Here is a 24,187-nt window from a genome sequence, read left to right as displayed (position 1 = left end):
TTGCTCAGAGGTCTCACTGAACAGGATTTGCTGCTGAGGATTAGAACATAATGGGAGATATCGTAGAGTCAGGCAAACTGGCAATGTACCTTGGGCATATCGGTGAGCAGGTAGGTCCCAGTCTCCTGTCGGTTCTCAGATCACTTTTTGGTGAAAATTCTTCTTATTCCCAAGTTTCAGGTTTTGGCCAGAGGAGCACCTTTGCACCACTTCAAAGGGTCAAGGAATAGTTGGGCATCTTTTGGGGGTTAGGGGGGGGGGTCAGTACTCCCTCTAGGCAGAGGCCAGGTGGAAGGTTCATGAACTCTGCAGATTGTTATGTCCCTGTAGCTCACACAGGAGGCTAACCAACTAGCCCTTCGAGTCACTCTGGTAGTCCTGAGATCATGTAGCAAGGCATGCCTAAAGAAGTAATGCAGTCTTCTGGTAGCAGCAGGGCACCTCTGAGGTACAAAGCAAGCCTCAAGCAGCAGGGCAGTCCTCAGAAGTACAAAGCAGTCCTAGAAGAAGTGGTCTCAAGGTCCAATATAAATACCTGGTGCCAGCCTTTGAAGTGAGAGAAACGTATACGCTGTCCCACATCTATTTCTGGAAAGTTCTTTTCTTCCCCTGCCTAGACTCCAAGTCATCTTGGGTGACAAAAGGCTGGTGTCAAGTTCCTTTGTGAGTGTGCTGGTGTCAGCCGTTTTAAATGTAAGTGGGGCAGGGAAAAGCTCCACACATCCAATTTTGTCAGGATGGTCCATCCTGCCAACACCTAGTCTCTCTTTGTCTCACGGTCTATGAGGAATATGCAAAGGCCAACTATTCACAGTCATGTCACCCAAGTCACAGGCATCAGGCACCAAATGGTTAGGACAAGAAAGTACCAACTTTCCAAAAGTGTCCTTTTCAAAATTATGACTTAAGATCTAAATATACCATTAAAGAGGACTTTAAATTACATTCTTTTAGGCATCAAACTCAATATTTCTACCTATTCCCAAAAGTTATTGGTTATTAAATGTAATAAGTTAACCCAATGTTATCCGATGGGAGAGGTAGGCCTTACAGTAGTGAAAAACAAACGAGTTTGTCACAACCAGGATATGTAAATCGAACAATTTATTTACCTTCACTAATGCCTTATATGGTGGCAGATTCCTTCCCTTACAATATTCCCCAGGCGTCAGATTGGATATGGAAGTTTTTCAGCAATACTCTTGCGCGCCAGTAGGTGGGGTCATTTGGCTTCGCGGCACCGGAAATAACATGCATGGCACCTATATAAGCACCACCCAGGCATGCTGACGTAAGTTACTTTCAGGACCTTCCATGTTAGAGGCGTGGAGCCACGATGACAGCTGACCACTAATGGGATATTCTAGGGACCTGAGAAGGATGTACCTTACACTGCAATCGGTACATAGAGCGAGGAGGATGGAAGGGCAGGTGAGGAATCTGCCGCTAGCTAGATTGCCTACCAGATAAGGCGTTATTGAAGGTAAGCAACTTGTTCACCTGTTAGAGACTTCTAGCCCCAGATTACTTACCTTAGAATAGATACCCAAGCAATGTCTCCCGGATTTGAGTCTGCAAAGTCAATTTAAACCAGAAAATCCTGCAGGACCGAACTGAGTAAGTGCCTGTTGTGACCGAGCTGACTTTCCCGACGGTAGTATTTGGTAAACATGTGTAAAGATGCCCCTTTTGCTAACTGACAAATGCCCTGGAGAGGGACTCCACAGGCTAATGCAGTGGTCACAGCCTTAGCTCTAGTGTAATGAGCATTCAAACCTTCAGGGGGTTGCTCCTTGGCCAATGCGTAGCAAATCTCAATGCAGAGCACTAGCCATCTTGAGATGGTCTGTTTCTGCAGTCTGCTCACCCTTTTTCCTTTCTTGGCTCCTATGTACCCCGAAGAGTTGATCGTTCACTAGGAACTCTATTGTGATGTAGAAAAGGTGCATCGAGAGTGCCTGCAATTCACTGACCCTCCTGGCCAATGTAATGCCCACTAGAAAGGCAGTTTTGATGGTCAATAGCTGAAGAGGGCAATTGTGCTGTGGTTCAATATGCGCACTTATTAAGAAGGTGAGAACAAGATTTGGATCCCACTGGGGATTGATGAATGGCCTGGGGGAAACATGTCCTGCAAGCTTGTGAGAAACCTAGCCACAGAAGGTGACTTGAATAAAGAAGGTTGGTTCGGGTCCCCCAAAATGCCAAAATGGCTGATAAATAGCCTCTTCCTGTGTCCAGGGTAGAGCGCCGCTGGGCAGAAGATAGAGCAAACAGAAGAACCTTAAAGGTGCAGAAAGAGGGTTAATATTTTTAGAATCACACCATGGCAGGTGTACACCAACTTGGTGGAGGGACACCTTGCTGTAGGAATAACATCAAAGACTTTGGGAGGAAGGTCAGAAGCTGTCAACTGTAGCTGCTTAATCTCCATGCATGAAGCAGAAGGGTGGACATGTTTGGCGCAGAACCCTTCCCTGTTGCAGCGACAAAAGATCCTCTTGAGGAGGCAGCATGATCGAGGTACCAGTTGTCATGCTCAACAGCTCAGGATACGAGACTCTCCATGCCCATTCTGGAGACAGAAGAATAATTTGGGCTCAGTCATTCCTGATCTTCTTGAGAACATTGGGCAGGAGCGGTATAGCTGAAAAGGCGTGCAGGAGGCCATAGCTCCACTCAAGACAAAAAGCATCTCCAAAGAGAGAGTTGCCTTGGAACCCTCAGCACAAAACTGCTGACATTGTGCATTCTTGACAGTGGTGAATAGATCTAACCAAGGGTCTCCCCACTGCTGAAAGAGGCCTTGCACCAACTCCAGGTGGGGACGCCATTCGTGTTCTGCTAGGCATCTTTGGCTGAGGTCATCTGCCCTGGTGCTCGATGATCCCACCACATTTTTAACCATCAGGGAAATGTCCTGGCACTACAGCCATGTCCAGAGACACAGAGCTTTTTGACAAAGGGTCCACAACTCCACCCCACCCTGTTTGCTGCAGTACCACATGATGGTGGTGTTGTTCGTGAACTGCTTCACCAGCCTTCCCTTGTTTGAAGGAAGAAAGGCTTTCAATGCCAAGTGAATTGCCCAAAGCTCCAACAGGTTGATGTGGAGCCACACTCCGCTGGATACCAGAGTCATCTGATCTCCACCTACCCCAGATGGCTGCCCCATCCCAGAAGTGGTGCATCTATCACTAAAGTAAGCTCTGGTAGAGGAAGGGAGAGGGGTCTGCGACTGACCCAATGGCGGTCCGTGAGGCACCACTGCAGATCTTTCGCAGTATCCTGTGAGATCTGGACCATGTCGGAGAGATTCCCCGGATGTTGCACCCACTGAGACTTCAGGCCCCACTGCAGAGCTTACATATTCCAACAGTAGGGGTTACAGGCAGGAGGCAGGAGGCCATGAGGCCCAACAACCCTATGGTCATTCTCACCAAAATCCAGGCTAGACTGAAACATCAAGATCACAGCCTGCTTGGGAGGATAGGCATGAAACTGCACTATGTCCAGAACAGGTCAGAAGAAAGGGAGCATCTGAGAGTGAGTCAGGGTTGACTTTGGCATGTTTATAGTGAACCCCAGTGAATGCAGGAGGTCTGCTGCAGTCTGGAGGTGAGTGATGACTGCCTGTGGCAAGCCCACCTTCAACAGCCAAATGTTGAGGTAGGGAAGTCCTGACCTCTACAGATGAGCTGCAACCACCATCACTTTTGTGAACAACTGAGGAGTGCTGGTGAGGCCAAATGGGAGAACGGCAAACTGAAAATGCCCTCTGTCAACCGCAAGTAACGTCTGTGGGCAGGCAAGATGGAGATGTGGAAATACACGTCCTGCTAGTCCATTGATACTATTCAGTCTCCCAGACCCAGGGTAGACAGAACTTGTGAGAACATAAGCATTATGAATTTCTCCTTTTTCATGAAGAGATTGAGAAGGTGCAGGTCTGGGATAAGACAAAGTCCTCCATCCCTCTTGGGCACAAGAAACTTATGGGATAGCAGTCAGGACCTACTTCTGATGCAGGCACCCTCTTGATGGCCCTCTTGGCAAAAAGAGTCACACTTCCTGATGGAGCAAGGAGAGGTAGTCCTCCGTCAGTGGGTTGTTAGGGGTGGTCACAAAGGGGAGGGAGTAGCCCCTTTAGACAAGTTGAAAAACCTAATGGTCTGATGTTATTGACCGGCAATGGTGTAGGCAATGAAGTATCCTGCTCCCACTGAATGCCTATGGCAGTCAGAAGGCAAACTAAAGGGGCTGGGAGGCTGCGGCTTCCGGAGGAAGGGGTGAACTGACCCACCTCTGGCTACCTGTCCCACATGGTCTATGGGAACTTGGGTATGAAAAGGCTGGGAAGCATATTGGTCATGGTGGCTGGGAGGGTTTAGATGTTATTGGAAATCCCTTCCAAGCCTATGAAAGGGGCAGAAGACAGATTAGGGTTGACGAGGGGCCATTGACAAGCCCAAGGAATTAGCGGTAACTCTTCTGCCCTTAGAATGCCCCAACGCTGAGTCCACCTTCTCTCCAAAAAGACGAAAGCCATTAAAGGGCATGTCCATAAGCGAGGCTTGGACATCTCCTGAAAAGCCAGTGGTCCTCAGCCAGGTGGTGACAACCCAAGGCCACAGACAAATCACTTGTAACAAGTTTGGCGGTTTCTCCTCCAACATGGCCGTCACAGAGAGCAAGCTCGAACCAATAGAGCATGCTTTAGAGGCTGAGGTGCGGAACCAATCACAGTGATCGACTCAGCAGAAAAAAGGGGCAGTAAAACACACTGTGTGTTGAACACAGAAGAAGCGATCACAAAGAGAACAGAAGACCAACTGAAAAAGGACTAGAAAGAAGAGATGGGTCACCCAGGCGGTATCGGCACACACCATGACCAGCAGGAGTCGGAGTAGAGCGACTGAGCCAAGATGGAGTAGAGTGGGAAGCCGACTGGACCATCTAGATTGGTTGTTTTGCTTAAATCTAAGGAGTGAATTTAAGATATTCATTTATTGGCATTTGTTGAGCTCTTTCTTTGGATTTAATGAAAGTGTGAAATGTTGAGATGTATTTTGGGTACTTCATATTTTGGTAAAGTTGTAAAGAAAAACGAATTTTTGTTGCATGTACAAGCACAATATTGAGCGGCCAGTGGGGTGAATGTGTGATTTTATGTACTGCAAGGCTTTGACCAGCCCGATATACCTCTGAGGAGTTCAAGGGTGTAGGGCTCAAGCTGTCGGTGCTCTTCTCTTGCGGATTGTGAGCTCCTACTTTCCACAGCCCCAAGCAGTGACCCAGAATGAAACAGTTAAAACACAAGTAAAAGGGGGATTAAACGGTAAACATACCAATGAATAAGGAAAAACTAGTGAAATACCTCAATATGTAGAGTGTTTACAAATTAATTCAATTGGATCATTCGTCAATTGCCCGAGGCCACTTATTAATAATTGCCTATGCTGGTTGCCATTACTGCATTATGCTGACATTGTGTTTTTTAAGTTTAACGTATTACAATAGAGTGCTTTGAGTTCCTGTACTCAGAAGATGGATGGTGTCTTCACTTATGCCAAGAGGTTTCCTATAGGGATATTTGTAGGTAGGATTAGATTACAAGAATTCCCATGAGATTCTTCACACAGCCTCGGTCATCACAAGGGTACTTTCACACAACAGTGTAGTAAAACACTTTAAATATGCCATTATCTACTGTCTCAGACAGAGAGACAAATATCTCGGACCCAGATAGATGGTGTCTACTCCAAAGACAGGGATAACAAACTGTGCTCTCAGAGAGCCTGGCCTGTACCAAACAAATTTTCTTTAATGTAGTTCACCTCATATTGTGGCAGTCTTTAACCCATTCGCTGCCAGGCCTTTACCCCCTCAGGTGCCAAGCCTTTTTTTGGCTGTTTGGGGCAGTTCGCACTTAGGCCCTCATAAACTTTGGTTCACATAAGCTACCCACACCAAATTTGCGTCCTTTTTTCCAACATCCTAGGGATTTTAGCGGTACCCAGAATTTGTGGTTTCCCCTGAAGGAGACCAAGAAATTAGCAAATATAGAGTGAAAATTTCGGTTTTCAAAAAAATGGGAAAAAGGGCTGTAGAAGAAGGCTTGTGGTTTTTTCCCTGAAAATGGCATCAACAAAGGGTTTGTGGTGCTAAAATCACTATCATCCCAGCTTTCAAGAACAGGCAGACTTGAATAAAAAAAACAAATTTTCAACACAATGTTGGCATTTTACTGGGACATACCCCATTTTTACTATAGTGCTTTCAGCCTCCTTCCAGTTAGTGACAGAAACGGGTGTGAAACCAATGCTGGATCCCAGAAAGCTAAACATTTCTGAAAAGTAGACAAAATTCAGCAAGGGGTAATTTGTGTAGATCCTACAAGGGTTTCCTACAGAAAATAACAGCTGAAATAAAATAATATTGAAATTGTGGAGAAAAAACAGCCATTTTTCTCCACATTTTACTCTAACTTTTTCCTGTGATGTCAGATTTTGGAAAGCGATATATCATTACGTCTACTGAACTCTTGTAGTTGTGGGGATATATAGGGCTTGTAGGTTCTTTAAGAACCCTAGGTGCCCAGGGCCAATAAATGAGCTGAACCTTGCAATGGGTTTTCATTCTATACCGGGTATACAGCAATTAATTTGCTGAAATATAAAGAGTGAAAAATAGGTATCAAGTAAACGTTTGTATTTCCAAAACGGGCACAAGATAAGGTGTTGCAAATCAGTGGTTATTTGCACATCTCTGAATTCCAGGGTGCCCATACTACCATGTGAATTACACGGCATTTCTCAAATAGACATCTTTTTCACACTGTCTTACATTTGGAAGGAAAAAATGTAGAGAAAGACAAGGGGCAATAACACTTGTTTTGCTGTTCTGTGTTCCCACAAGTCTCCCGATAAAAATGGTACCTCACTTGCGTGGGTAGGCCTAACGCTCGCGACAGGAAACGCAACATGGACACATCACATTTTTACATTGAAATCTGATGTGTTTTTTGCAAAGTGCCTAGCTGTAGATTTTGGCCTCTAGCTGAGATGGCACCTAGGGAAACCTACCAAACCTGCGCATTTGTGAAAACTAGATACCTAGAGGAATCCAAGATGGGGTGACTTGTGGGGCTCTCACCAAGTTCTGTTACCCAGAATCCTTTGCAAAACCTCAAAATTTGGCCCAAAAAACACTTTTTCCTCACATTTCGGTGGCAGAAAGTTCTGGAATCTGAGAGGAGCCACAAATTTCCTTTCAGCCAGCGTTTCCCCAAGTCCCCTGATAAAAATGGTACCTCACTTGTGTGGGTAGGCCTAGTGCCTGTGAAAGGAAATGCCCCAAAACACTATCTGGACACATCAAAATGATCAAATACAAAAATACAAAACTACCTTTTTTGTGGGGGGACCTGCGTTTTTGGTCCTGGGCTCAGCAGCCATCTAGGGAAACCTACCAAACGTAGATATTTCTGAAAACTAGACACCTGAGGGAGTCCAGGGAGGTGTGACTTGCGTGGATCCCCCAATGTTTCCTTACCCAGAATCCTCTGCAAACCTCAAAATTAGCTAAAAAAAATCAAATTTTTCCCACATTTCTGTGTGGGATCACCACACCAGGACAAATTTCCTACCACCCAACGTTCCCCTCAGTCTCCCGGTAAAAATGATACCTCACTTGTGTAGGTGACCCAAGTGCCTGTGACAGGAAAGAGCCAAAAACATGTTGAAATTGAGGGGGAACCAAAGCGGGTCCAAAAGGGCAGTTTGAAAAAAAAAATTTTAGGCTGACAAGTGCAGCAGGATTTTTATCGGTATAGATGAGACAATGCTGGGTGGTAGGAATTTTGTGGATTCCTGATGATTCCGGAAAGTTCGATCACAAAAATGTGGGAAGAATGCGTGATTTCCAGCCAAGTTGGAGGTTTGCAGGGCATTGTGGGTAAGAAAATGGTGCGGGGTGCATGTGATGCACACCACCCTGGAATCACCCAGATGTTTAGTTTTCAGATGTGTCTAGGTCTTCTGGATTTTTCTACATGGCATTGAAGTGGGACGATTTTGAGAGTTAGCCAAGGTCTCATGGACCAAATGTAAAACCAAAACCGAAAATAATGAGATGTCCTCTTGCTTGCCGTGGGATAAGATGTTTTAGTGTGTGGGGGAGAGCTGAAAGACTGTTACCCCCTTCAGTTGGGGTGGGGGCATAACCAGGCCCATACTGGTTGGTAGCCACCACTCCACTATTTCTTTTTTTTATTTTTATTCCCTGGCATCTAGTTGACTTTCTGCCCCCCCGCCCGGGTGTGGATTGGGGGTAATTGCCTAATCTGCCCACTGGTGGGAAGAACAACTTTGGCCCCATTTATTTGGGGTGGTGGTATGGCTATACCCCCACCCTGTTATTTTGAAAAAAAATCTTCCCTGGTCTCTGAGGGGCTTTCTGCCCACCTTGGGGGCAGATGGGCCTTCCAAAAATAGGCTGATCTGCCCCAAGGGGGGCAGATATGGCCAACAGTAATGTGCCCCCATGGGGAGCGAACCTTGTCCAAGTGGCTGCCCCCCCAAACAAAACACACACACCAATCCCTGGGGCCTAAGTTGTTTCTGCCCCCCCCCCTGGGGGCAGATCATCCTAATCGAAATAGGCCGATCTGCCCCCAAGGGAGGCAGAAATGACCTAAATACAATTTGCCCCCCAGGGGAGCGACCCTTGCCTAAAGCGTCGCTCCCCATACATAAAAACATATAGTAAATAAAAAAATATATATATTCCTGGTGCCTTAGAGGTTTTTACCCCCCCTCCGGGGACAGATCGGCCTAATTATAATAGGCCGATCTGACCCCGGGGGGGTCAGAAAAGGCTTAAAATATTATGCCCCCCTGGGGAGCGTCCCTTGCCCAAGGGGCTGCTACCCTTATGCATAAGCATAAAAACAAAAACAAAAAAATCCCTGGTGTCTAGTGGTTTCTGCCCCCCCGGTTGCAGATCGGCCTAATTATATTAGGCTGATCTGCACCCGGTGGGGTAGAAATGGCCTAAAAATAATTTGGCCCCCTGGAGAGCAGCCCTTGCCCAAGGGCCGCTCCCCTTATGCGTACGTATATAGATTAAAAAAAAAATCCCTGGTGTCTAGTGGTTTCTGCCCCCAGGTTAGGGAAGAAAAATAATTTCACCCCTGGGGTGCGACCCTTGCCTAAGGGTTCGCTTCCCACATATACAAAAATAAAATAAAAACATTTTTTTCATCCCTGGTGTCTAGGGGTTTTCTGCCCTCGGGGGGCAGAAATGGGCTAAAAATAAATCGCCCCCCTGGGGAGCGGCCCTTGCCCAAGGGGCCGCTCCCCTCATGACAATTACGGAAAACAAACAAAAAATCCCTGGTGTCTAGTGGGCATCGCGATCGGGCAGCAGAAATGCTGAGAGAGACATGAAAGGAGAGGAACGGCCCCTCCAGTGATCGGAAGAGATATGCAAAAGCATTTCTCTTCCGATCCACGCTGGAAGCAGCGCACGATGTCATCAGATGCCGCGGGGGCGGAAGGGGAAGCGATTCCCTTTCCATCCCTGCCCTGGGGGTGCTGAGGCGAGGCTCATGGGGGGAGCGCTAGCCAGTACCAGAAAGTAATGGTTAGGTCCTTGGCGCCTCAGCGCCGCAGCCAAGGACGTAACCTTTACGTCCTTGGCTGCCAAAGGGTTAAGGTGACAATTCTAAACAGCAGAATCGTCACAGGACTTCACAGATCATATGTTCTCTGTTTTTATACTATTCACATTCCTATTCATTTCCTTGTTTCCAAAATAAAAGCAACTTTTTTTACTATAATTCTGTTCCAGTTTAGCTTCTAATAAAATCCTCAAATGATAATAGCTCAAGTGACTTGTTTGCTCATCTGGGGGGAGAGTTAGAGAAACACAAGAAGGAGGAGGGCGTTCTCTGCACTTACTGTGGATCCCTTCAACTTTGCGGAAGGTTTACAAGAAACCCATCTGTTTTCCTGGCTCCACATTGGAAGTTGTTATAACTGTACTGCCTGGGGACAAAGGGAAATCTTCCTTATGTGACCAAGGTTGGCAACACGACATTGCACCCAATGTGGAGAACCTGTAATCTTAGCATTCTGAAGCACATATGCCACACTAACTGCCAATAAGGAAATGTCAGATTAATATTAGTAGAACATTTCTCCATCAGATTAGATAGGACTTCCCTGTTCTACTGAAGGGTTAATTTATCCTAAAAATTAAAAACACAAAATACATTTATTCTGTTGAGCTTTAAATCATATTGTCAATCAGTTGTACTAAAAAGGTTTTTTGGAAATGTTTTGATAAGGTGTCAAGGCTCAATCTTGTGCTCTATCTTCTGTGGTTATTACTCACCAGCATCATGTCATTCCTATCCCTGTGGACCCTTTCAGTCTCAAGTATTCTATGGCCGGCCCCTCCCCGCAGACCTGAACTATTGGCCCTTTAGTTCCATTGCTATGCAAGTTTAGGCTAGTTAGCACCTGCAGTTATCAAATTTCTGAGTAGGACAGTCACATTTCCACTGTGAACTACTGGACTGCATCATCATGCACTTGGGTTCCGTTGTACTTGTTGCTGTCAATTACCGTTTGCTACCTTTTAGGACTCATGTCTGTTGTATCTAACATGTTTTCCCCAGGCTCATTGGAAGATTCCACAAGGGACATGTGCCTTTCTGGAACACTCCTGATTTCCTGTATAAATAACCCCTTGAAACCTGCATCAAGTCTTGACATCATTCCCGTTCACAGACTCGTCCCACTTTTGGGCAAGCAGCGTCCCTGCACTCACCTCTTGAGTCACCCGGACCTTCCTGCATTCCTGTCCAGAGCAAGCTTCGCCCCTGCACTTATTTACTGAGTCGCCCAGACCTTCATCACTCTAGTCCTGTGCAACCCCATCTCCCGATTCATCCAGAATTATCCAGCTCTCTAGTCTTCCAAGCCTTCCTGATGACTTTGAGATCCTGATTTCGACAATGCTTCCAGTGTTTCCCCTCCATTAGTTGAGATTCCGCCTCTTCTTGAGCTTCTTACTCCGATCCGCCTACCATCTTCAAACTCCAGATTAAGTACTAGTCTAGGCTAAGTACTTGCCTCCAGGTCGGTGCGCACTAATCTTTAGCAGTAGTAGCATACCTTGAAAGTTTGTGTAAATTCCAATCTATGTGCCTAGAGCAACCTTGTTTCTAATTTCCTTGGTGAGTGTTACCGACTCCAATCCATGTACCATTTGTAACTTTGAGAGTGCATTTAAATCCAACTAAGTCCTGAGTTTACCCTTGTAGTTCCTTTGACTCCAACCAATATTTCAAGTTCTTCTTCAAGAACTCCAGAAGATTTTTGTCCAAGTACCTGTAGTCCTGCTCTTATGTTATGATTCAGAAGAAACCTTTAAGTGTGAATGATTGAAGGATTGTACTGTAACTTGTGTAGACGAATTGGTGTATAGCTGGTATTTGCCTCTTCTTGTCCCCAGTGCATTGCGCCTTCACGAAAACCAGAAGTGCTGCTCCCGTAAACATTCACCTCTACATGACCAGAAAGTCCCAGGAGTGACGATGCTGTTAAGCAGACCAGGACCCCCACATAGCAGAACCAGTACCACAAGTGTTCTTTTATTATTTTGTCCCTTCCACCTCCAGAAGTCACCTGGAATCTAGGAGTACTATCCCTGGATCCAGCTTCATTCTGGGAGGGAGTGGGGGTCCAGCATCGGCTCCAGTGTCGTCCCCACAGTTGGACCAGGTGAGTGCGTGACATAATGATTTGCTTACAGGGCACAGTGACTGACCCGTTGATGTCCTGACGGTTCTTCCTAAAAGAAGATGAAGTAATACTAATTGTTGAAGCTAGTCCAGCTTATCCGAGGAAGATATTTAACTCATTGGTATAATCTGACCCCGTAAAAGCAGACCCCAGGCACTGGGAAAAAAATGTACTTTTTAAAAGTCAAGATATTCTCATTTGTTTCCGGGGATACATGCGCTGGTTATCTCATACAGTGGAGCCAAGTATATGGGAAGTGTTGAGCCTTTTGGGCAATAAATGACCAGTCATAGCTGGATACACACTGGATTGACATTGAGTCAATTAAATACAGATCAGTTGAAAATCATGTCTACAGAGTTGATACTCTATAGGCAACTTAGACTAGGCATATTACAGATAACTGGGGTAAATTTGAACACTGTAATCACCAGCTTCTACAATACACCTGCTGACAATTAATGCAGTAATGGTCAAAGTGTCAACTAAACTGGATGAAGTTCCTTCCAGGATTGCCCGTGAAAACCTCCCAAAAAACAGCTAGATGTGGTATACACTCAGATGACGCAAGAAAATGATTCAGTATTGACTATATGCCTTCACATGGGAATGGGACTACCTGTTCCAGAATGTACTTCATGGGAGGTATATTTGTTAGCATACACATCATCACACATGGGACAACCTGCACAGAGGTGTTACTGAAGGTTCTAAAACAAATAAACAATTAGTTTGATACCACTTTATTGGTCAATGTGGGCACTATATTAATGAGAATTTTTGGTACGATTAATTACACTGTTCTTTGTAACAATCAGCTAGGGGCATTGGCCACAAGCAATCATGTCACCCAACGAGAAGGGACATGAATTGCATAAAATGTTTCAGAAATACAGATCTCAATGGGTCGAGATACCTTAGGTACTCTGCCCTGAAACTGAAACTCAAGAAGAGAGCAAAAGTTGAAGGGACCCAATGGAAGAAAGCGCCCGATGTTAAGAAGCAGCAATAGGCCACACAGAAAAGATGGGCTGAATTGCCACTATGGTGAGAGTCCAATGGAGGCTATCATTTTAGAGAATGTAGAACTTTTAAACAGCCTTATCAGTACGTTGATAATATTCCTACAGTGTCACTGATGAATCATTTTTATTTCAGTGGCAGGGATTAGTTATATCAGAAACTAGGCAGTTATACCCAACTTCATAAAGGCACCCCATAAGGGAGTAAAATTTGCCCATGCCGGTAATTATTCAACCATACTAATGCAGAAGCAATGTATGAAATTGGGTTTTGATTTTGGGGGTGGGAGGGTCAAGACCCTTGGAAAGCAACAGCTACAAGCTCTGTCTGTGAACAACAAAAGCCACTAAGTAAACCTGTGCTAAACTACTGGTAACTGTGCACAAAAGGAGTCAGGCTAAACATAGAGGCACTGTGTTAAGTATTTATGCAGGACACAAAAAATAATAAAGGGAAAACACAACACAAGAAAGCCCACACCAATTTAGACAAATAGAGTAACATTTAATAAATAAAACAACACCAAAACGAATTAAATCCAATCAGCAGAACCCGAATTATGAATTTGAATATTTAAAGTTGCAAGATCAAAGCATGAACTGCAGGTATCCAGCCGTGCGAGACGGGGCAAAGTCAGATCTTAAGGCCAACCGTAATGAAGGCTGGTTGGCTACACTAGGTAAATTGGGTCCCATCTCAGCTTAACTTCGAATTTAAAAGAAAATTCTAGGAAAAGGTCCTGAGAAGGTAAAGCTCAGTCGGATAAAGCAGTCATCGGGAAATCTCCAGCAGGACGAAGCTGCAGGGTGTAGCTGATCAGGGCTCCACAGGCTGGATACCATTGCTCAGAGGTCTCACTGAACAGGATTTGCTGCTGAGGATTAGAACATAATGGGAGATATCGTAGAGTCAGGCAAACTGGCAATGTACCTTGGGCATATCGGTGAGCAGGTAGGTCCCAGTCTCCTGTCGGTTCTCAGATCACTTTTTGGTGAAAATTCTTCTTATTCCCAAGTTTCAGGTTTTGGCCAGAGGAGCACCTTTGCACCACTTCAAAGGGTCAAGGAATAGTTGGGCATCTTTTGGGGGTTAGGGGGGGGGGGGTCAGTACTCCCTCTAGGCAGAGGCCAGGTGGAAGGTTCATGAACTCTGCAGATTGTTATGTCCCTGTAGCTCACACAGGAGGCTAACCAACTAGCCCTTCGAGTCACTCTGGTAGTCCTGAGATCATGTAGCAAGGCATGCCTAAAGAAGTAATGCAGTCTTCTGGTAGCAGCAGGGCACCTCTGAGGTACAAAGCAAGCCTCAAGCAGCAGGGCAGTCCTCAGAAGTACAAAGCAGTCCTAGAAGAAGTGGTCTCAAGGTCCAATATAAATACCTGGTGCCAGCCTTTGAAGTGAGAGAAACGTATACGCTGTCCCACATCTATTTCTGGAAAGTTCTTTTCTTCCCCTGCCTAGACTCCAAGTCATCTTGGGTGACAAAAGGCTGGTGTCAAGTTCCTTTGTGAGTGTGCTGGTGTCAGCCGTTTTAAATGTAAGTGGGGCAGGGAAAAGCTCCACACATCCAATTTTGTCAGGATGGTCCATCCTGCCAACACCTAGTCTCTCTTTGTCTCACGGTCTATGAGGAATATGCAAAGGCCAACTATTCACAGTCATGTCACCCAAGTCACAGGCATCAGGCACCAAATGGTTAGGACAAGAAAGTACCAACTTTCCAAAAGTGTCCTTTTCAAAATTATGACTTAAGATCTAAATATACCATTAAAGAGGACTTTAAATTACATTCTTTTAGGCACCAAACTCAATATTTCTACCTATTCCCAAAAGTTATTGGTTATTAAATGTAATAAGTTAACCCAATGTTATCCGATGGGAGAGGTAGGCCTTACAGTAGTGAAAAACAAACGAGTTTGTCACAACCAGGATATGTAAATCGAACAATTTATTTACCTTCACTAATGCCTTATATGGTGGCAGATTCCTTCCCTTACAATATTCCCCAGGCGTCAGATTGGATATGGAAGTTTTTCAGCAATACTCTTGCGCGCCAGTAGGTGGGGTCATTTGGCTTCGCGGCACCGGAAATAACATGCATGGCACCTATATAAGCACCACCCAGGCATGCTGACGTAAGTTACTTTCAGGACCTTCCATGTTAGAGGCGTGGAGCCACGATGACAGCTGACCACTAATGGGATATTCTAGGGACCTGAGAAGGATGTACCTTACACTGCAATCGGTACATAGAGCGAGGAGGATGGAAGGGCAGGTGAGGAATCTGCCGCTAGCTAGATTGCCTACCAGATAAGGCGTTATTGAAGGTAAGCAACTTGTTCACCTGTTAGAGACTTCTAGCCCCAGATTACTTACCTTAGAATAGATACCCAAGCAATGTCTCCCGGATTTGAGTCTGCAAAGTCAATTTAAACCAGAAAATCCTGCAGGACCGAACTGAGTAAGTGCCTGTTGTGACCGAGCTGACTTTCCCGACGGTAGTATTTGGTAAACATGTGTAAAGATGCCCCTTTTGCTAACTGACAAATGCCCTGGAGAGGGACTCCACAGGCTAATGCAGTGGTCACAGCCTTAGCTCTAGTGTAATGAGCATTCAAACCTTCAGGGGGTTGCTCCTTGGCCAATGCGTAGCAAATCTCAATGCAGAGCACTAGCCATCTTGAGATGGTCTGTTTCTGCAGTCTGCTCACCCTTTTTCCTTTCTTGGCTCCTATGTACCCCGAAGAGTTGATCGTTCACTAGGAACTCTATTGTGATGTAGAAAAGGTGCATCGAGAGTGCCTGCAATTCACTGACCCTCCTGGCCAATGTAATGCCCACTAGAAAGGCAGTTTTGATGGTCAATAGCTGAAGAGGGCAATTGTGCTGTGGTTCAATATGCGCACTTATTAAGAAGGTGAGAACAAGATTTGGATCCCACTGGGGATTGATGAATGGCCTGGGGGAAACATGTCCTGCAAGCTTGTGAGAAACCTAGCCACAGAAGGTGACTTGAATAAAGAAGGTTGGTTCGGGTCCCCCAAAATGCCAAAATGGCTGATAAATAGCCTCTTCCTGTGTCCAGGGTAGAGCGCCGCTGGGCAGAAGATAGAGCAAACAGAAGAACCTTAAAGGTGCAGAAAGAGGGTTAATATTTTTAGAATCACACCATGGCAGGTGTACACCAACTTGGTGGAGGGACACCTTGCTGTAGGAATAACATCAAAGACTTTGGGAGGAAGGTCAGAAGCTGTCAACTGTAGCTGCTTAATCTCCATGCATGAAGCAGAAGGGTGGACATGTTTGGCGCAGAACCCTTCCCTGTTGCAGCGTCAAAAGATCCTCTTGAGGAGGCAGCATGATCGAGGTACCAGTTGTCATGCTCAACAGCTCAGGATACGAGACTCTCCATGCCCATTCTGGAGACAGAAGAATAATTTGGGCTCAGTCATTCCTGATCTTCTTGAGAACATTGGGCAGGAGCGGTATAGCTGAAAAGGCGTGCAGGAGGCCATAGCTCCACTCAAGACAAAAAGCATCTCCAAAGAGAGAGTTGCCTTGGAACCCTCAGCACAAAACTGCTGACATTGTGCATTCTTGACAGTGGTGAATAGATCTAACCAAGGGTCTCCCCACTGCTGAAAGAGGCCTTGCACCAACTCCAGGTGGGGACGCCATTCGTGTTCTGCTAGGCATCTTTGGCTGAGGTCATCTGCCCTGGTGCTCGATGATCCCACCACATTTTTAACCATCAGGGAAATGTCCTGGCACTACAGCCATGTCCAGAGACACAGAGCTTTTTGACAAAGGGTCCACAACTCCACCCCACCCTGTTTGCTGCAGTACCACATGATGGTGGTGTTGTTCGTGAACTGCTTCACCAGCCTTCCCTTGTTTGAAGGAAGAAAGGCTTTCAATGCCAAGTGAATTGCCCAAAGCTCCAACAGGTTGATGTGGAGCCACACTCCGCTGGATACCAGAGTCATCTGATCTCCACCTACCCCAGATGGCTGCCCCATCCCAGAAGTGGTGCATCTATCACTAAAGTAAGCTCTGGTAGAGGAAGGGAGAGGGGTCTGCGACTGACCCAATGGCGGTCCGTGAGGCACCACTGCAGATCTTTCGCAGTATCCTGTGAGATCTGGACCATGTCGGAGAGATTCCCCGGATGTTGCACCCACTGAGACTTCAGGCCCCACTGCAGAGCTTACATATTCCAACAGTAGGGGTTACAGGCAGGAGGCAGGAGGCCATGAGGCCCAACAACCCTATGGTCATTCTCACCAAAATCCAGGCTAGACTGAAACATCAAGATCACAGCCTGCTTGGGAGGATAGGCATGAAACTGCACTATGTCCAGAACAGGTCAGAAGAAAGGGAGCATCTGAGAGTGAGTCAGGGTTGACTTTGGCATGTTTATAGTGAACCCCAGTGAATGCAGGAGGTCTGCTGCAGTCTGGAGGTGAGTGATGACTGCCTGTGGCAAGCCCACCTTCAACAGCCAAATGTTGAGGTAGGGAAGTCCTGACCTCTACAGATGAGCTGCAACCACCATCACTTTTGTGAACAACTGAGGAGTGCTGGTGAGGCCAAATGGGAGAACGGCAAACTGAAAATGCCCTCTGTCAACCGCAAGTAACGTCTGTGGGCAGGCAAGATGGAGATGTGGAAATACACGTCCTGCTAGTCCATTGATACTATTCAGTCTCCCAGACCCAGGGTAGACAGAACTTGTGAGAACATAAGCATTATGAATTTCTCCTTTTTCATGAAGAGATTGAGAAGGTGCAGGTCTGGGATAAGACAAAGTCCTCCATCCCTCTTGGGCACAAGAAACTTATGGGATAGCAGTCAGGACCTACTTCTGATGCAGGCACCCTCTTGATGGCCCTCTTGGCAAAAAGAGTCACACTTCCTGATGGAGCAAGGAGAGGTAGTCCTCCGTCAGTGGGTTGTTAGGGGTGGTCACAAAGGGGAGGGAGTAGCCCCTTTAGACAAGTTGAAAAACCTAATGGTCTGATGTTATTGACCGGCAATGGTGTAGGCGATGAAGTATCCTGCTCCCACTGAATGCCTATGGCAGTCAGAAGGCAAACTAAAGGGGCTGGGAGGCTGCGGCTTCCGGAGGAAGGGGTGAACTGACCCACCTCTGGCTACCTGTCCCACATGGTCTATGGGAACTTGGGTATGAAAAGGCTGGGAAGCATATTGGTCATGGTGGCTGGGAGGGTTTAGATGTGATTGGAAATCCCTTCCAAGCCTATGAAAGGGGCAGAAGACAGATTAGGGTTGACGAGGGGCCATTGACAAGCCCAAGGAATTAGCGGTAACTCTTCTGCCCTTAGAATGCCCCAACGCTGAGTCCACCTTCTCTCCAAAAAGACGAAAGCCATTAAAGGGCATGTCCATAAGCGAGGCTTGGACATCTCCTGAAAAGCCAGTGGTCCTCAGCCAGGTGGTGACATCCCAAGGCCACAGACAAATCACTTGTAACAAGTTTGGCGGTTTCTCCTCCAACATGGCCGTCACAGAGAGCAAGCTCGAACCAATAGAGCATGCTTTAGAGGCTGAGGTGCGGAACCAATCACAGTGATCGACTCAGCAGAAAAAAGGGGCAGTAAAACACACTGTGTGTTGAACACAGAAGAAGCGATCACAAAGAGAACAGAAGACCAACTGAAAAAGGACTAGAAAGAAGAGATGGGTCACCCAGGCGGTATCGGCACACACCATGACCAGCAGGAGTCGGAGTAGAGCGACTGAGCCAAGATGGAGTAGAGTGGGAAGCCGACTGGACCATCCAGAGCATAAAGGCCAGAAGCTCGAAAATGCTATGGCTCCCTCACCAAGCCGTGGCTTGAGGCAGGTGTCACTTTGGGGGTTGCTGTTTAGATTGTGGGAGGGTGGAAGTTCAGGGATAGTTTAAGATAGGCAGACTGTAAGAGAAGCGACAACCCCACACACAAGATATTTGCCGTGCTGCACATATTCAACTGGGTATTGGTGGCGGTAAACACCTTTAATTAAAGGATAACACTTAATGGAGCATATTTATGTTTATTTCGCTGAGGCGTAACGGGAGCAAGTCCAACCCCAGAGACTACCAGACAATAATGCATCCGGTACTTCCTGGGAGAGGGTGATGGTGGATCCATTGGAAAAAGTGGCCCAGAACTCCATTTGGGACAAACTCCTGAGATCTTGTTTTTTGATGTATCTTACTTTCCTTTGTGTGGCTGGCCTCTCTCAAATAAAACATATTCTAACTTCTGAGGTCATCCAAGCTCTCTACATCACTCTACCCAGCAAGTCAGTTGTGTCCAGTCCACATCATATGGTGAACTTTGCTGCCTCTATCTCATCAACATTTGCTTGGGAGAGTATGGCTCGGGCTTCCTCCGAGAATATAGAAAGCACTTGTGCAACTGAGTTCCAGATCGTATGGGATTATTGGCCCAAAAAGCACACTGTGTTCACCAACTGCAGTGCAAGACTGGTAGAAGGGAACATTCTCTTGCCAAAGGTATCCAGCCTCTTGGACTCCCTATCCAGTAAAGTGGTAGGGAACGCACCAGGGTTGACTCTAGAGGTGGAGGCTTGGACCACCAAGTTCTCCGGGGTGGGGTGCTGGGAAGGAAACCAGGGTCCCCACAGTGGGGCAATGATGGCGGGTAATTGTCTTACGGACAGGAGCCCCTGTGCAGGGCTTGGATGAGGCCCCAAGAGGATGCCGGTAAGGGCTTCATTAAAGGGGAGTAAAGGTTCGGAAGGGATGACGCCCAGCTGAATTACCTCTGTGGAGATGTTTGTCTTGACTGCCACAGAGGGTAGCTGAAGGTCCAAGACATCAGCCGCCCTACACACCACCAGAGCGAAGGAGGTTCACTCCTCCATAGCCACAGTAGGAGAGACCAATCCAGTGTCAGTTTAGGTGTCTAACCCACTAGCCTCTGTCAGCTCCTCATACTAATTGTCCTCATTCTCATCTAGGGAATTCTGTTATCCATAAAGTATTGTGAAGGCAATGCAGCTCTTAATACAGCAGAGGGTAAGTCAGGTAGTAACATCAAACCATGGATAGGATCTCAGGTAACGCATCCCTAAACTACACAAACACAGACAAAGGGTGAGTAGAGATCAGAGTATAAGGTAGAATCCCAGGACAACTTCCTTTTAAGTTCCAGAACAGCCACTCACCCATCAATACATTCAACAAACATCATCAATCCCCAAAATAAGTCTGACACTGATGCACTAAATTCAAAAGGTATTCCTATTATATAGCTGAGGAAATTAATGTGGGACAACGTCTCGTAAATATATATGCCCACTAGTATATGGCAGGTAATCCGGAAAACAAAGTCTCATGTCAAGATAGGCATAAGGATAGGGCAACAAGGAAGCAAAGTCCAGAAAGGGAAAAGTTAGTCATAGAAGGTTCCTTGGGCGCAATACAAAACAAGGTCTAGTGCAGTGGCCCTTTTTAAAAAGGGAAGCAGGACAAAATTCCAATGTAAGGTCATACTACAGAGTTCGTGCGGTCAGCCGACAGGTCCAAGGGAAATCTAGCAAAGATTTGCCAAGCTTAGACACGCAGCTGAAAGCAGGAGTGCTCAGCCGAACAGGAAGCAAACATCCGGGGCCGGCTTAGAAAGATCCATCTTCCAGATTAGAGGATCAAAGCCAAACAATGCGGCAACAGAGGACACGCCTTAAAAAGTCCACGCCTCCATTCCACATGACTTTTGCACACTCGTAATGCAGAGATCTTGTGAGATCTGATGCAAGACGAGACAGAAGTCCGATAGGACGCAAAATAGACAGGTGAGTTCTTATCCGTAAAAAAAACAACTGGGAAACTACATAAACGCACTTGGAATTAAAAAATAAAATGAAAAGGAAACACACACATATCCACCGAGTGCATTTTTCACCATGAGTAATCTGTATAGCCAGCTACGGAATGTGGAGAGACTGTGACTAAAGGGGCAAACCATCACCAGGAGACGTGATGAACAAGTTACTTACCTTCGGTAACAAATTATCTGGTAGAGACATATTCCCTTTGCAGATTCCTTACCTTAGAATTTCCCCCAGGTGTCAGCCTGGATACAGAGATTTTTCTTCGAGCAGTACCCGGGGCACTGACGTCAGTTTCTTTTCACGACTTTCCACACCAGTTGCGCCAAGCCATGAAGAACACTGATATTGGTGCACCAGAACTAGAGCCCTGAAAAGGGGGTCCCTGTAGATAGAAATCAATTTGCAAAGCAGGGAGGTTTGGTAAGGGATCTGCAACTAGAATATGTCTCTACCAGATAAAACATTACTGAAGGTAAGTAACTTGTTCATCTGACAGAGACTTCTAGTTGCAGATTCCTTACCTTAGAATAGATACCCAAGCAATACCATCCTCAGCGGTGGGCTGTGAACCAAGATCAGACTAAAGAGTCCTGCAGAACCGCCAAAGTAGCCATCTTTGCAGACCTGACTGTCCAAGCAGTAATGCTTTGTGAACAGTGCAGAGACGCACACATTGCTGCCTGGCAGATGTCCAGGATCGGAACTCCTCATGTCAACGCTGGGTTTCTAGCGGTTGCTTTGGTGGAATGAGCACGCAAACCCTAAGGGGTTAACTTCTTTGCAAAAGCATAGCATATCTTGATGCAGAGGACAACTCATCGAGAGATGGTCCGCTTTTGCACCGTCCGTCCTTCCTTAGCACCCACATAACCTACAAAGAGTTGATCGTCCACTCAGAAATTTTGTGGGGTTGCGTAAAAAGTTGGCAAAGTGATAGATTAGCATACATGAAAGGGCGTGACCACTTTAGGGAGGAAGGAGGCCCGGGAACAAAGCACCACTTTGTCAGGATGGACAGATAGAAATGGTGGCTTTGAAGAAAGAGTTTGGAGCTAACTCACTCTGCGAGCAGAGGTGATGGCAATAAGGAAAGCAGTTTTTAGTGTGAGGAGCCCCAAAGGACAATTATGTAAGGTAGCCTCTTTCTAGCCTTGTTACCCCCACTTTTGGCCTGTTTGTGAGTATATGTCAGGGTGTTTTTACTGTCTCACTGGGATCCTGCTAGCTAGGACCCCAGTGCTCATAGTGAAAACCCTATTTATCAGTGTGTTTTATATGTCTCACTGGGACCCTGCTAGCCAGGGCCCCAGTGCTCATAGTTTGTGGCCTGAATGTGTTTGCCTGTGTGGTGCCTAACTGTGTCACTGAAGCTCTGCTAACCAGAACCTCAGTGCTTATGCTCTCTCTGCTTTTAAAATTGTCACTGCAGGCTAGTGACCATTCTCACCAATTCTGATTGGCACACTGGAACACCCTTATAATTCCCTAGTATATGGTACCTAGGTACTCAGGGTATTGAGGTTCCAAGAGATCCCTATGGGCTGCAGTATTTCTTTTGCCACCCATAGGGAGCTCAGACCAATATTACACAGGACTGCCACTGCAGCCCGAGTGAAATAACGTCCATGTTATTTCACAGCCATTTTACACTGCACTTAAGTAACTTATAAGTCACCTATATGTCTAACCCTCACCTAGTAAAGGTTAGGTGCAAAGTTACTAAGTGTGAGGGCACCCTGGCACTAGCCAAGGTGCCCCCACATTGTTCAGGGCAATTTCCCCGGACTTTGTGAGTGCGGGGACACTATTACACGCGTGCACTACATATAGGTCAATACCTATATGTAGCTTCACAATGGTAATGCCGAATATGGCCATGTAACATGTCTAAGATCATAGAATTGTCCCGCCGTGCCAAATCTGGTATTGGGGTGCCAATCCCATGCATCCCCGGGGCTCCAGTATGGACCCCGGGTACTGCCAAACTAGCTCTCTGGGGTTTCCACGGCAGCTACCGCTGCTGCCAACCCACAGACAGGCTTCTGCCCTCCTGAGGTCTGGGCAGCCCAGTCCCAGGAAGGCAGAACAAAGGATTTCCTCTGAGAGAGGGTGTTACACCCTCTCCCTTTGGAAATAGGTGTTAAGGGCTGGGGAGGAGTAGCCTTCCCCAGCCTCTGGAAATGCATTGAAGGGCATAGATGGCACCCTCCTTGCATAAGCCAGTCTACACCGGTTCAGGGATACCCCAGCCCCTGCTCTGGCGCGAAACTAGACAAAGGAAAGGGGAGTGACCACTCCCCTGTCCATCACCCCCCCAGAGCTCCTCCAGTGTGTCTCAGACCTCTGCCATCTTGAATGCAGAGGTGTGAGTGCACAATGGAGGCCTCTGAGTGGGCAATGCCAGCAGGTGCTGTCAGAGACCCCTCCTGATAGGTGCTTACCTGGTTAGGTGGCCAATCCTCCTCTGAGGGCTATTTAGGGTCTCTCCTGTGGGTTTCTCTTCAGATAACGAATGAAAGCTCACCAGAGTTCCTCTGCATCTCTCTCTTCGAGTTCTGCCAAGGATCGACCGCTGACTGCTCCAGGACGCCTGCAAAACCGCAACAAAGGTGCAAGACGACTACCAGCAACATTGTAGCGCCTCATCCTGCCGGCTTTTTCGACTGTTTCCTGGTGGTGCATGCTCTGAGGGCTGTCTGCCTTCACCCTGCACTGAAAGCCAAGAAGAAATCTCCCGTGGGTCGACGGAATCTTCCCCCTGCTAACGCAGGCACCAAACTTCTGCTTCACCGGTCCTCTGGGTCCCCTCTCATCTCGACGAGCGTGGTCCTTGGAACACAAGAGCTGGATCCAAGTGACCCCGACCTTCCAGTGGTCCTTCTGTCCAAATTTGGTGGAGGTAAGTCCTTGCCTACCCATGCCAGACAGTAATCCTGTGTACTGCGTGAACTGCAGCTGCTAGGGCTTCTGTACACTTCTGCAAGAAATCCTTTGTGCACAGCCTAGCCCAAGTCCCCAGCACTCCGTCCTGCATTGCTTAACTCGCTGAGTTGACCACCGACTTCATGGGACCGTCCTTTGTAGTGTTGAGATGACCGCTGTGCTCAGATTTCTTGAATGCCTGTTCAAGTGCTTTTGCGGGTGCTGCCTGCTTCTGCGTGGGCTCTCTGTGCTGCTGAGTGCTCCCCCTGTCTCCTCCTCCAAGGGGCGACCTCCTGGTCCTTCCTGGGCCCGGGCAGCACCCATGTTCTTCAACCGCAAATCCTGCAGCTAGCAAGGCTTCTTTGCGGTCATTCTGCGTGGAAACAACTCTGCATCCTCCAGCACGCCGTGGGACATCATCTGTGGAAAGGAGAAGTTCCTGGCATCTTCCGTTGTTGCAGAATCTTCAGCTTCTTCCACCCAGAGGCAGCCCTTTTGCACCTTCATCCGGGGTTTAGTGGGCTCCTGCCCCCCCGGACACTTGCGTGACTCTTAGACTTGGTCCCC

Source organism: Pleurodeles waltl, chromosome 10 (assembly GCF_031143425.1).
Source record: "Pleurodeles waltl isolate 20211129_DDA chromosome 10, aPleWal1.hap1.20221129, whole genome shotgun sequence".
Classification (NCBI taxonomy): Eukaryota; Metazoa; Chordata; class Amphibia; order Caudata; family Salamandridae; genus Pleurodeles; species Pleurodeles waltl.
The sequence above is the reverse complement of the archived record's forward strand: the minus strand, read 5'-3'. Positions refer to the sequence as shown.